We start from the raw sequence: 13047 nt of genomic DNA on the forward strand, positions 1-13047 counted from the left end.
CCCCTGGTGTTACTGTATAATGTCCCATTACCAGCAGTCACCTCTCCAGTCATCACCCAGACACGTCCCCCGGTGTTATTGTATAATGTCCCATTCCCGGCAGTCACCTCTCCAGTCATCACCCAGACACATCCCCCGGTGTTACTGAATAATGCCCCATTCCCAGCAGTCACCTCTCCAGTCATCACCCAGACACGTCTCCTGGTGTTACTGTATAATGCCCATTCTCAGCAGTCACCCAGACACGTCTCCTGGTGTTATAGTATAATGTCCCATTCCCAGCAGTCACCTCTCCAGTCATTACCCGGACACATCCCCTGGTGTTACTGTATAATGTCCTATTCCCAGCAGTCACCTCTCCAGTCATCACCCAGGCACATCCCTAATGCCCCATTCCCAGTATTCACCTCTATCACCCAGACCCATCCCCCGGTGTTAATGTATAAAGCCCCATTCCCAGAAGTCACCTCTCCAGTCATCACCCAGGCACGTCCCCTGGTGTTACTGTATAATGTCCCATTACCAGCAGTCACCTCTCCAGTCATCACCCAGACACGTCTCCCGGTGTTATTGTATAATGTCCCATTCCCGGCAGTCACCTCTCCAGTCATCACCCAGACACGTCCCCCGGTGTTATTGTATAATGTCCCATTCCCGGCAGTCACCTCTCCAGTCATCACCCAGACACGTCCACTGGTGTTACTGTATAATGTCCCATTCCCAGCAGCCACCTCTCCAGTCATCACCCAGACACGTCTCCTGGTGTTACTGTATAATGCTCATTCCCAGCAGTCACCTCTCCAGTCATTACCCGGACACATCCCCTGGTGTTACTGTATAATGTCCTATTACCAGCAGTCACCTCTCCAGTCATGACCCAGACACATCCCCCGGTGTTACTGTATAATGTCCCATTCCCAGCTATCACCTCTCCAGTCAACACCCAGACACGTCTCCTGGTGTTACTGTAGAATGCCCCATTCCCAGCAGTCACCTCTCCAGTCATCACCCAGACACGTTCCCTGGTGTTACTGTATAATGCCCCATTCCCAGCTATCACCTCTCCAGTCATCACCCAGACACGTCTCCTGGTGTTACTGTAGAATGCCCCATTCCCAGCAGTCATTTCTCCAGTCATCACACAGGTACGTCCCCTGGTGTTACTGTATAATGCCCATTCCCAGCAGTCACCTCTCCAGTCATCACCCAGGCACGTCCCCTGGTGTTACTGTATAATGTCCCATTACCAGCAGTCACCTCTCCAGTCATCACCCAGACACGTCCCCCGGTGTTACTGTATAATGTCCCATTCCCAGCAGTCACCTCTCCAGTCATCCCCCAGACACAACCCCTGGTGTTACTGTATAATGCCCCATTCCCAGCAGTCACCTCTCCAGTCATCACCCAGACACGTCCCCTGGTGTTACTGTATAATGTCCCATTCCCAGCAGCCACCTCTCCAGTCATCACCCAGACACGTCTCCTGGTGTTACTGTATAATGCTCATTCCCAGCAGTCACCTCTCCAGTCATCACCCTGACACGTGTCTTGGTGTTATAGTATAATGTCCCATTCCCAGCAGTCACCTCTCCAGTCATGACCCAGACACATCCCCCGGTGTTACTGTATAATGTCCCATTCCCAGCTATCACCTCTCCAGTCATCACCCAGACACGTCTCCTGGTGTTACTGTAGAATGCCCCATTCCCAGCAGTCATTTCTCCAGTCATCACACAGATACGTCCCCTGGTGTTACTGTATAATGCCCATTACCAGCAGTCACCTCTCCAGTCATCACCCAGACACGTCCCCCGGTGTTATTGTATAATGTCCCATTCCCGGCAGTCACCTCTCCAGTCATCACCCAGGCACGTCCCCTGGTGTTACTGTATAATGTCCCATTCCCAGCAGCCACCTCTCCAGTCATTACCCAGACACGTCCCCCGGTGTTATTGTATAATGTCCCATTCCCGGCAGTCACCTCTCCAGTCATCACCCAGACACGCCTCCTGGTGTTACTGTATAATGTCCCATTCCCAGCAGTCACCTCTCCAGTCACCACCCAGACACTTCCCCTGGTGTTACTGTATAATGTCCCATTCCCAGCAGTCACCTCTCCAGTCATCACCCAGACACATCCCCTGGTGTTACTGTATAATGTCCCATTCCCAGCAGTCACCTCTCCAGTCATCACCCAGACACATCCCCCGGTGTTACTGTATAATGTCCCATTCCCAGCTATCACCTCTCCAGTCATCACCCAGACACGTCTCCTGGTGTTACTGTATAATGTCCCATTCCCAGCAATCACCTCTCCAGTCATCACACAGACACACCCCTAATGCCCCATTCCCAGCATTCACCTCTATCACCCAGACACATCCCCCGGTGTTAATGTATAAAGCCCCATTCCCAGAAGTCACCTCTCCAGTCATCACCCAGACACACCCCTAATGCCCCATTCCCAGCATTCACCTCTATCACCCAGACACATCCCCCGGTGTTAATGTATAAAGCCCCATTACCAGAAGTCACCTCTCCAGTCATCACCCAGGCACGTCCCCTGGTGTTACTGTATAATGTCCCATTCCCAGCAGTCACCTCTCCAGTCATCACCCAGACACGTCCCCCGGTGTTATTGTATAATGTCCCATTCCCGGCAGTCACCTCTCCAGTCATCACCCAGACACATCCCCCGGTGTTACTGTATAATGCCCCATTCCCAGCAGTCACCTCTCCAGTCATCACCCAGACACGTCCCCTGGTGTTACTGTATAATGTCCCATTCCCAGCAGTCACCTCTCCAGTCATCACCCAGACACGTCTCCTGGTGTTACTGTATAATGTCCCATTCCCAGCAGTCATCTCTCCAAGTCATCACCCAGACACGTCCCCTGGTGTTACTGTATAATGCCCCATTCCCAGCAGTCACCTCTCCAGTCATCACCCAGACACGTCTCCTGGTGTCATAGTATAATGTCCCATTCCCAGCAGTCACCTCTCCAGTCATTACCCGGACACATCCCCCGGTGTTACTGTATAATGTCCCATTCCCAGCAGTCACCTCTCCAGTCATCACCCAGACACGTCCCCCTGTGTTATTGTATAATGTCCCATTCCCGGCAGTCACCTCTCCAGTCATCACCCAGACACGTCCCCTGGTGTTACTGTATAATGTCCCATTCCCAGCAGCCACCTCTCCAGTCATTACCCAGACACGTCCCCCGGTGTTATTGTATAATGTCCCATTCCCGGCAGTCACCTCTCCAGTCATCACCCAGACACGTCTCCTGGTGTTACTGTATAATGCCCTTTCCCAGCAGTCACCTCTCCAGTCATTACCCGGACACATCCCCTGGTGTTACTGTATAATGTCCTATTCCCAGCAGTCACCTCTCCAGTCATCACCCAGACACATCCCCCGGTGTTACTGTATAATGTCCCATTCCCAGCTATCACCTCTCCAGTCATCACCCAGACACGTCTCCTGGTGTTACTGTAGAATGCCCCATTCCCAGCAGTCATTTCTCCAGTCATCACACAGGTACGTCCCCTGGTGTTACTGTATAAAGCCCCATTCCCAGAAGTCACCTCTCCAGTCATCACCCAGACACGTCCCCTGGTGTTACTGTATAATGTCCCATTCCCAGCAGTCACGTCTCCAGTCATCACCCAGACACGTCCCCCGGTGTTAATGTATAATGTCCCGTTCCCGGCATTCACCTCTACCACCCGGACACATCCCCTGGTGTTACTGTATAAAGCCCGATTCCCAGAAGTCACCTCTCCAGTCATCACCCAGACACACCCCTAATGCCCCATTCCCAGCATTCACCTCTATCACCCAGACACATCCCCCGGTGTTAATGTATAAAGCCCCATTCCCAGAAGTCACCTCTCCAGTCATCACCCAGGCACGTCCCCTGGTGTTACTGTATAATGTCCCATTCCCAGCAGTCACCTCTCCAGTCATCACCCAGACACGTCCCCCGGTGTTATTGTATAATGTCCCATTCCCGGCAGTCACCTCTCCAGTCATCACCCAGACACATCCCCCGGTGTTACTGTATAATGCCCCATTCCCAGCAGTCACCTCTCCAGTCATCACCCAGACACGTCCCCTGGTGTTACTGTATAATGTCCCATTCCCAGCAGTCACCTCTCCAGTCATCACCCAGACACGTCTCCTGGTGTTACTGTATAATGCCCCATTCCCAGCAGTCATTTCTCCAGTCATCATCCATACACGTCCCCTGGTGTTACTGTATAATGCCCCATTCCCAGCAGTCACCTCTCCAGTCATCACCCAGACACGTCCCCTGGTGTTACTGTATAATGTCCCATTCCCAGCAGTCACCTCTCCAGTCATCACCCAGACACGTCCCCTGGTGTTACTGTATAATGCCCCATTCCCAGCAGTCACCTCTCCAGTCATCACCCAGACACGTCTCCTGGTGTTACTGTAGAATGCTCCATTCCCAGCAGTCACCTCTCCAGTCATTACCCGGACAAAACCCCTGGTGTTACTGTATAATGTCTCATTCCCAGCAGTCACCTCTCCAGTCATTACCCGGACACATCCCCTGGTGTTACCGTATAATGTCCTATTCCCAGCAGTCACCTCTCCAGTCATCACCCAGACACATCCCCCGGTGTTACTGTATAATGTCCCATTCCCAGCTATCACCTCTCCAGTCATCACCCAGACACGTCTCCTGATGTTACTGTAGAATGCTCCATTCCCAGCAGTCATTTCTCCGGTCATCACCCAGGTACGTCCCCTGGTGTTACTGTATAATGCCCATTCCCAGCAGTCACCTCTCCAGTCATCACCCAGACACATCCCCTGGTGTTACTGTATAATGCCCCATTCCCAGCAGTCACCTCTCCAGCCATCACCCAGACACATCCCCCGGTGTTACTGTATAATGTCCCATTCCCAGCTATCACCTCTCCAGTCATCACCCAGACATGCCCCCTGGTGTTACTGTATAATGTCAAGGGGTCAGCTTGCTGGGGGTAGCTTGCTGTTATGCACACCTGTGCCTGCAGGAATGTACTGGTGTCTGAACGGAGAGGGATGCAAAACAAATGAACTCACAGACAGACTAAGGAATATGACATTACATACACAGAAGGTGATAGGGTAACAAAATAAACACAAAGTGAACAGAGAAGCCCAGAGGCTAAGAAACTGGGTGTCTCCCTAGTTTTAGGAATGCTCAGATGTAAAGAAGCGAGATGTTGTGTTTTAATACGTAGAGAACCCGAAATGCTGTTGCTAAGGGCAACAGCAAAACCCTAAAGGGTTACCAACGGGTGTGGCAGTAAACTCCTTGGTCAGAGATGGAATAATAGACACAAGGAGAGTCTCCACAATCCTAGTCCTCACTTGCAGTGCACTGGTTCAGCTTACTGCCACTAAACCGACACCTGAACACCTTGCACAGTGAGAAAGAATTTTGGCAGGCAAGTCTGAGAATACAGCCGCAAACTTGCTAAGTTCACAGAGTAGCAAAAGAACCCCAGCAAGTTAAACGACTGACTCCAGTCTTGCTGCTAGGTCTGGATTGGCAGAGTGTAGTACCAAATCCCAAGGCCTATTTGCAGTAAGCAACAAACAAATACAAAGTTACACAGTACTGGCTAACTTTCAGAAACTGACTAACCAACAAAGCTTCAGCAGCATCTGCTTAACCTGAGAAGAGGGTTTATAAAGCAGGTGCTGTCCACGCGCCACTCAGACCTCACAGACTGTGAGCACAAAAACCAGCACCGGATCCCCTGCCGTGCACAGAGCCTGTAACCACTGCACAGCAAAAGACCCGAACCGGAGTATCAGCTGCGCTCAGGTTACTCCGCTAGCACTTGTCTCCTGGTTGCCATGACGACGTGGCAGCACAGGGCAGGAGACCCTAACAGTACCCCCCTCTGACGAGGGGTCAAAGAACCCCTACCACCGGGTTTATCGGGGAACTGCGAGAAGAAAGAGCGTATCAGTCTGGGGGCATGAAGATCACAACTGCGCACCCACGACCGCTCCTCCGGGCCATACCCCTTCCAGTGCACCAAAAATGACAGCCGACCCCGAATCATCTTGGAGTCAAGAATCCTTTCAACAACAAACTCCCTCTGGCCACGTATCAGAAGAGGAGAAGGTCTTCCACTGGAAGAAGGATTACTAATCACCCGTTTTAAAAGGGAACAATGAAATGTTTTACTGATACCCAAAGAACGGGGCAGATCTAACTGAAATGCCACCGGATTGATAACCCTGGTGATCTTATAAGGGCCGATGAACCGGGGGCCTAACTTATGAGATGGCTGTCTCAACTTCAAATTCTTGGAAGACAACCAGACGAGTCTCCTAATTTGAAGCTGCAGGGTCTTTTCCGTTTGTCAAAAACCCTTTTGGTCACTAATGACACAGACACAAGGGCTTTCTTCACTTTCCTCCAAATACCTCTAAGGACCGAAACCACAGAGGAACCACCAGGCGTGGAATCCAGTGGGTCAAAAGAATTGGCCTTAGGATGATGCCCATACACACAAAGGAAGGGAGAGATCCCTGTAGCAGAGTGAGCCGCGTTGTTATAGGCAAACTCCGCCATGGACAGATGAGCAACCCAGTCAGTCTGACACTTGGAGACATAACACCTGAGGAACTGCTCCAAGGACTGGTTCACCCTTTCAGTCTGCCCATTAGACTGCGGATGGTAGCCTGACGACAAGCTGACAGAAATCTGGAGATCGGAACAAAATGCCCTCCAGAATTTGGCCACAAACTGGGATCCGCGGTCAGAGACCACATCAAGTGGCAACCCGTGGAGGCGCACAACATGCAGCATAAATAATTCAGACAGGCGTCTGGCCGATGGCAGCCCAACCAGTGGAACGAAGTGCGCCATCTTCGAAAACCTGTCAACGACAATCCAGATGGCTGTCATCCCCGAGGATTTGGGCAAGTCCACCACAAAATCCATTGAAATGTGGGTCCATGGCTTAGATGGAATAGAGAGTGGATGTAATGGGCCAACAGGAACCCCTCTAGGAGTCTTATTTCGGGCACAGATGTCACATGCCCGAACCCACTGATCCACATCCTTAGCCACCGAGGGCCACCACACCGCCCTAGATTGCAACTCCTGAGTTCTGGCAATACCTGGGTGACCTGCCGACTTCTTGGCATGGAATTCCAGGAACACTCGCTGTCTTAACCTAGGAGGCACAAACAAAAGACCTACCGGAAGGTCTGGAGGAGCCTGCTCCTGTGCTCTAAGGACTAATGACAAGAGGTCCTGGGTAATGCCCACTTTGATACATGATGGGGACACAATGGGCAATGGCTCCTCGGTGGTCTCCTGGATTGGAGCAAAACTCCGCGAGAGCGCATCAGCCTTGATGTTTTTTGACCCAGGGCGATATGTTATCAAAAAATTAAAGCGAGCAAAAAACAAAGCCCATCGTGCCTGCCTGGCATTGAGACGCCTCACTGACTCTAAATATGCCAAATTCTTATGGTCGGTGAGAATTGAGACCGCAAACTTAGCCCCCTCAAGCCAGTGTCTCCACTCCTCGAGTGCATCCTTAATAGCCAACAATTCCCGGTTACCCACGTCATAATTCATCTCGGCAGGCGAAAATTTACGGGAAAAGTAAGCACAGGGATGAAGGCGATTATCAGACACTCCCATCTGAGAGAGCACTGCCCCAATACCCATCTCAGAGGCATCCACCTCCACCACAAAAGGACGCTCTGGATCTGGGTGTCGCTCACCTTGGCCGAGACAAATGCCCTTTTGAGACGGGCAAAAGCTGCTTTGGCCTCACAAGACCAGTGAGCAACATCCGCCCGTTTCTTAGTGAGTGCCACCAAGGGCACCACTATAGACGAAAATCCAGCGATAAATCGTCTATAAAAATTTGCAAGGCCCAGGAAACGCTGAAGCGCCTTCAAACTAGTGGGCTGCACCCAATCCAGGACTGCCTGTACCTTTGAACCCTCCATTTGGAAACCTTCGCACTTCTCCAGCTTCGCCCCAAGCCGGTGGTCTCTGAGTTTCTGGAGGACTAAGCGTACATGCTTCCGATGTTCCTCCAGGGAATGGGAGAAGATTAGGATGTCATCTAAGTATACAACTACGAATCTATCCAAATATTCCCTGAGCACATCGTTCATGAAATCCTGGAAGACTGCCGGGGCATTACAGAGCCCAAAAGGCATCACCAAATATTCATAATGCCCTGAGTGGGTATTAAAGGCAATCTTCCATTCATCCCCCTCTTTTATTCGGATTAGATTGTACGCACCGCGTAGGTCAATCTTCGAAAAAATAGTGGCAGTACGAAGCTGGTCAAACAAGACCGAAATGAGAGGCAGTGGGTATGAGTTTTTAATCGTGATACGGTTCAATTCCCTGAAGTCGATGCAGGGTCGCAACGAACCGTCCTTTTTACCCACGAAGAACCCCGACCCAACTGGAGACTGTGAAGGTCTGATAAATCCCTTAGCCAAGTTCTCCTGAATGTACTCTGCCATAGCCTGAGTCTCAGGACGTGACAGGGAGTACAACCTGCTCTTGGGAAGCTTAGCATTCGGCAACAAATCAATGGCACAGTCATAGGGGCGATGGGGAGGTAGTACCTCTGCAACTTTTTTGGAGAACACGTCCGCAAAATCTGCATAACATCCTGGCAAACTTAGCTGCGAAAGCCTGACTGGAAGGCTCAAGCAACTCCTGAAACAATCCGTACCCCAACTAAGAATCTCCCCAGAGACCCAGTCAAATTGAGGATTGTGGGCTCTTAACCAGGGTAACCCCAACACCAATGGGGCAAAAGTACAGACAGTCACATAAAAGGACAATTTTTCAGAGTGTGTGGCTCCAATAAACAAAGAAATCTGGCTAGTGCAAGAGGTAATTTTACCCTGGGATAATGGTTCCCCGTTCAACCCACAGATCTCAATTTCCGATGCCAGGGGTACTAAGGGAACAGAGTGTTTCAGGGCGAATTGGCGGTCCATAAAAACCCAGTCGGCCCCACTGTCCACAAAGGCCTCAGTCTTGACAGTTTGACCGAGGATCTTCAAGGTCACCGGAATGATAAAAGTCTTCTTGGGAAATTCTGACTTCTGGCCTGACAGGATATTTCCCATCACCCTTAGGCCCTGAAGTTTTCCGGCTTCTCTGGGCATGATACTACCACATGACCTTTATTCCCACAGTACAAACACAACCCCTGCTGTCTCCTCCGCGTCTTCTCACGCGAGGAGAGGCGGGTAGCCCCAATCTGCATAGGCTCCTCTGAAAATTCCTCAGAGTCTGAGGTTCCCTTGGGAAAGAAGGAAACCTCGGTCTCCCTTTCAAGCCTACGCTCTCTCAGCCGTCTATCCACCCGGATGGATAACTGCATGAGCTGATCCAAGCTATCAGGCAAGGGATATTGTACCAGTTGGTCTTTTATCTGGTTAGAAAGACCTCTTCGGTACTGGTGTCTCAGGGCTGGGTCATTCCACTGGGTATCATGGGCCAACCTCCGAAACTCCGTACAGTAAACCTCAACTGGCGTTCGCCCTTGCTTAAGGATCGAAATCTGAGCCTCGGCTGAGGCCGTCTTGTCAGGGTCATCATACAACATGCCCAGTGCCGTAAAAAAAGCATCAACACTTTTAAGCGACGGACAGTCAGGCTGCAACCCATATGCCCAGACCTGTGGGTCTCCTTGTAGCAAGGAAATCACTATGCCCACCCGCTGAATCTCTGACCCAGAAGACTGAAGCCTAAGCCGGAAATATAGCTTGCAGCTCTCCTTGAAACAAAAGAACTGCGAGCGATCTCCAGAAAAGCGATCCGGGAGTTTTACTTTCGGCTCCTTAACCCCTGAAGGTGCTGCTGCGGGAGCTCCGCCAGCGGCCTGGGATGTGTGCATTTTAATGGACAAATCATTAAATTGACACAAGGAGAGTCTCCACAATCATAGTCCTCACTTGCAGTGCACTGGTTCAGCTTACTGCCACTAAACTGACACCTGAACACCTTGCACAGTGAGAAAGGATTTTGGCAGGCAAGTCTGAGAATACAGCCACAAACTTGCTAAGTTCACAGAGTAGCAAAAGAACCCCAGCAAGTTAAACGACTGACTCCAGTCTTACTGCTAGGTCTGGATTGGCAGAGTGTAGTACCAAATCCCAAGGCCTATTTGCAGTAAGCAACAAACAAATACAAAGTTACACAGTACTGGCTAACTTTCAGAAACTGACTAACCAACAAAGATTCAGCAGCATCTGCTTAACCTGAGAAGAGGGTTTATAAAGCTGGTGCTGTCCACGCCCCACTCAGACCTCACAGACTGTGAGCTCAAAAACCAGCACCGGATCCCCTGCCGTGCACAGAGCCTGTAACCACTGCACAGCAAAAGACCCGAACCGGAGTATCAGCTGCGCTCAGGTTACTCCGCTAGCACTTGTCTCCTGGTTGCCATGACGACGTGGCAGCACAGGGCAGGAGACCCTAACAGTACCCCCCTCTGACGAGGGGTCAAAGAACCCCTACCACCGGGTTTATCGGGGAACTGCGAGAAGAAAGAGCGTATCAGTCTGGGGGCATGAAGATCACAACTGCGCACCCACGACCGCTCCTCCGGGCCATACCCCTTCCAGTGCACCAAAAATGACAGCCGACCCCGAATCATCTTGGAGTCAAGAATCCTTTCAACAACAAACTCCCTCTGGCCACGTATCAGAAGAGGAGAAGGTCTTCCACTGGAAGAAGGATTACTAATCACCCGTTTTAAAAGGGAACAATGAAATGTTTTATTGATACCCAAAGAACGGGGCAGATCTAACTGAAATGCCACCGGATTGATAACCCTGGTGATCTTATAAGGGCCGATGAACCGGGGGCCTAACTTATGAGATGGCTGTCTCAACTTCAAATTCTTGGAAGACAACCAGACGAGTCTCCTAATTTGAAGCTGCAGGGTCTTTTCCGTTTGTCAAAAACCCTTTTGGTCACTAATGACACAGACACAAGGGCTTTCTTCACTTTCCTCCAAATACCTCTAAGGACCGAAACCACAGAGGAACCACCAGGCGTGGAATCCAGTGGGTCAAAAGAATTGGCCTTAGGATGATGCCCATACACACAAAGGAAGGGAGAGATCCCTGTAGCAGAGTGAGCCGCGTTGTTATAGGCAAACTCCGCCATGGACAGATGAGCAACCCAGTCAGTCTGACACTTGGAGACATAACACCTGAGGAACTGCTCCAAGGACTGGTTCACCCTTTCAGTCTGCCCATTAGACTGCGGATGGTAGCCTGACGACAAGCTGACAGAAATCTGGAGATCGGAACAAAATGCCCTCCAGAATTTGGCCACAAACTGGGATCCGCGGTCAGAGACCACATCAAGTGGCAACCCGTGGAGGCGCACAACATGCAGCATAAATAATTCAGACAGGCATCTGGCCGATGGCAGCCCAACCAGTGGAACGAAGTGCGCCATCTTCGAAAACCTGTCAACGACAATCCAGATGGCTGTCATCCCCGAGGATTTGGGCAAGTCCACCACAAAATCCATTGAAATGTGGGTCCATGGCTTAGATGGAATAGAGAGTGGATGTAATGGGCCAACAGGAACCCCTCTAGGAGTCTTATTTCGGGCACAGATGTCACATGCCCGAACCCACTGATCCACATCCTTAGCCACCGAGGGCCACCACACCGCCCTAGATTGCAACTCCTGAGTTCTGGCAATACCTGGGTGACCTGCCGACTTCTTGGCATGGAATTCCAGGAACACTCGCTGTCTTAACCTAGGAGGCACAAACAAAAGACCTACCGGAAGGTCTGGAGGAGCCTGCTCCTGTGCTCTAAGGACTAATGACAAGAGGTCCTGGGTAATGCCCACTTTGATACATGATGGGGACACAATGGGCAATGGCTCCTCGGTGGTCTCCTGGATTGGAGCAAAACTCCGCGAGAGCGCATCAGCCTTGATGTTTTTTGACCCAGGGCGATATGTTATCAAAAAATTAAAGCGAGCAAAAAACAAAGCCCATCGTGCCTGCCTGGCATTGAGACGCCTCACTGACTCTAAATATGCCAAATTCTTATGGTCGGTGAGAATTGAGACCGCAAACTTAGCCCCCTCAAGCCAGTGTCTCCACTCCTCGAGTGCATCCTTAATAGCCAACAATTCCCGGTTACCCACGTCATAATTCATCTCGGCAGGCGAAAATTTACGGGAAAAGTAAGCACAGGGATGAAGGCGATTATCAGACACTCCCATCTGAGAGAGCACTGCCCCAATACCCATCTCAGAGGCATCCACCTCCACCACAAAAGGACGCTCTGGATCTGGGTGTCGCTCACCTTGGCCGAGACAAATGCCCTTTTGAGACGGGCAAAAGCTGCTTTGGCCTCACAAGACCAGTGAGCAACATCCGCCCGTTTCTTAGTGAGTGCCACCAAGGGCACCACTATAGACGAAAATCCAGCGATAAATCGTCTATAAAAATTTGCAAGGCCCAGGAAACGCTGAAGCGCCTTCAAACTAGTGGGCTGCACCCAATCCAGGACTGCCTGTACCTTTGAACCCTCCATTTGGAAACCTTCGCACTTCTCCAGCTTCGCCCCAAGCCGGTGGTCTCTGAGTTTCTGGAGGACTAAGCGTACATGCTTCCGATGTTCCTCCAGGGAATGGGAGAAGATTAGGATGTCATCTAAGTATACAACTACGAATCTATCCAAATATTCCCTGAGCACATCGTTCATGAAATCCTGGAAGACTGCCGGGGCATTACAGAGCCCAAAAGGCATCACCAAATATTCATAATGCCCTGAGTGGGTATTAAAGGCAATCTTCCATTCATCCCCCTCTTTTATTCGGATTAGATTGTACGCACCGCGTAGGTCAATCTTCGAAAAAATAGTGGCAGTACGAAGCTGGTCAAACAAGACCGAAATGAGAGGCAGTGGGTATGAGTTTTTAATCGTGATACGGTTCAATTCCCTGAAGTCGATGCAGGGTCGCAACGAACCGTCCT

At 50.8% G+C, this 13047-nt stretch overlaps 1 protein-coding gene across 1 annotated transcript in view; it reads left to right on the plus strand.

The window, feature by feature from the left end:
• LOC134983540 (zinc finger protein 615-like) overlaps positions 1 to 13047 on the plus strand; it is a 332472-nt gene that overhangs the window by 261796 nt on the left and 57629 nt on the right. The window lies entirely within an intron of this gene.

Source organism: Pseudophryne corroboree (assembly GCF_028390025.1).
Source record: "Pseudophryne corroboree isolate aPseCor3 chromosome 3 unlocalized genomic scaffold, aPseCor3.hap2 SUPER_3_unloc_17, whole genome shotgun sequence".
Lineage (NCBI taxonomy): Eukaryota > Metazoa > Chordata > Amphibia > Anura > Myobatrachidae > Pseudophryne > Pseudophryne corroboree.